A 2,292-nucleotide genomic window follows, 5' to 3' on the forward strand; every position below is an offset into this window, starting at 1 on the left:
GGAGATCAGTCACAGGGAGTGATGGATGGCTGTGTGTGTGTGAGGATGACATTATTGTGGAGATCAGTCACAGGGAGTGTTGGATGGCTCTGTGTTTGTATGTGAGGATGATGTTATTGTGGAGATCAGTCAAAGGGAGTGTTGGATGGCTCTGTGTGTGTGTGAGGATGATGTTATTGTGGAGTTCACTCACCGGATCCATTGGATGTCAGTGTGTGTGTGTGTGTATGACGTTATTGTGGAGATCAGTCACAGGGAGTGATGGATGGCTGTGTCTGGGTGAGGATGATGTTATTGTGGAGATCAGTCACAGGGAGTGGTGGATGGCTGTGTGTGTGTGTGTGAGGATGATGGTATTGTGGAGATCAGTCACAGGGAGTGATGGATGGCTTTGTGTGTGTGAGGATGACGTTATTGTGGAGATCAGTCACAGGGAGTGTTGGATGGCTCTGTGTTTGTATGTGAGGATGATGTTATTGTGGAGATCAGTCAAAGGGAGTGTTGGATGGCTCTGCGTGTCTGTGAGGATGATGTTATTGTGGAGTTCACTCACCGGATCCTTTGGATGTCAGTGTGTGTGTGTGTGTATGACGTTATTGTGGAGATCAGTCATAGGGAGAAATGGATGGCTGTGTCTGGGTGAGGATGATGTTATTGTGGAGATCAGTCACAGGGAGTGATGGATGGCAGTGTGTGTGTGTGTGTGTGAGGATGACATTATTGTGCAGATCAGTCACAGGGAGTGGTGGATGGCAGTGTGTGTGTGTGTGTGTGAGGATGATGTTATTGTGGAGATCAGTCACAGGGAGTGATGGATGGCAGTGTGTGTGTGTGTGTATGTGTGTGTGAGGATGATGTTATTGTGGAGATCAGTCACAGGGAGTGGTGGATGGCTCTGTGTGTGTGTGTGAGGATGACGTTATTGTGGAGATCAGTCACAGGGAGTGATGGATGGCAGTGTGTGTGTGTGAGGATGACGTTATTGTGGAGATCAGTCACAGGGAGTGATGGATGGCAGTGTGTGTGTGTGTGTGAGGATGATGTTATTGTGGAGATCAGTCACAGGGAGTGTTGGATGGCTGTGTGTGTGTGTGTGTGTGTGTGTGAGGATGATGTTATTGTGGAGATCAGTCACAGGGAGTGTTGGATGGCTGTGTGTGTGTGTGTGAGGATGATGTTATTGTGGAGATCAGTCACAGGGAGTGTTGGATGGCTGTGTGTGTGTGTGTGTGTGTGTGAGGATGACATTGTTGTGGAGATCAGTCACAGGGAGTGGTGGATGGCAGTGTGTGTGTATGTGAGGATGATGTTATTATGGAGATCAGTCACAGGGAGTGTTGGATGGCTCTGTGTGTGAGGATGATGTTATTGTGGAGTTCACTCACCGGATCCATTGGATGTCAGTGTGTGTGTGTGTGTGTGTGTGTGTATGACGTTATTGTGGAGATCAGTCACAGGGAGTGATGGATGGCTGTGTGTGGGTGAGGATGATGTTATTGTGGAGATCAGTCACAGGGAGTGATGGATGGCAGTGTGTGTGTGTGTGTGTGAGGATGATATTATTGTGGAGATCAGTCACAGGGAGTGATGGATGGCTGTGTGTGTGTGAGGATGACATTATTGTGCAGATCAGTCACAGGGAGTGGTGGATGGCAGTGTGTGTGTGTGTATGTGTGTGTGTGAGGATGATGTTATTGTGGAGATCAGTCACAGGGAGTGATGGATGGCAGTGTGTGTGTGAGTGTGTGTGAGGATGATGTTATTGTGCACATCAGTCACAGGGAGTGTTGGATGGCAGTGTGTGTGTGTGAGGATGATGTTATTGTGGAGATCAGTCACAGGGAGTGTTGGATGGCTCTGTGTGTGTGTGTGAGGATGATGTTATTGTGGAGATCAGTCACAGGGAGTGTTGGATGGCTCTGTGTTTGTATGTGAGGATGATGTTATTGTGGAGATCAGTCAAAGGGAGTGTTGGATGGCTCTGTGTGTGTGTGAGGATGATGTTATTGTGGAGTTCACTCACCGGATCCATTGGATGTCAGTGTGTGTGTGTGTGTATGACGTTATTGTGGAGATCAGTCACAGGGAGTGATGGATGGCTGTGTCTGGGTGAGGATGATGTTATTGTGGAGATCAGTCACAGGGAGTGGTGGATGGCTGTGTGTGTGTGTGTGTGAGGATGATGTTATTGTGGAGATCAGTCACAGGGAGTGATGGATGGCTTTGTGTGTGTGAGGATGACGTTATTGTGGAGATCAGTCACAGGGAGTGTTGGATGGCTCTGTGTTTGTA

The sequence above is a fragment of the Rhinatrema bivittatum genome, unplaced genomic scaffold (assembly GCF_901001135.1).
Source record: "Rhinatrema bivittatum unplaced genomic scaffold, aRhiBiv1.1, whole genome shotgun sequence".
Taxonomy (NCBI): domain Eukaryota; kingdom Metazoa; phylum Chordata; class Amphibia; order Gymnophiona; family Rhinatrematidae; genus Rhinatrema; species Rhinatrema bivittatum.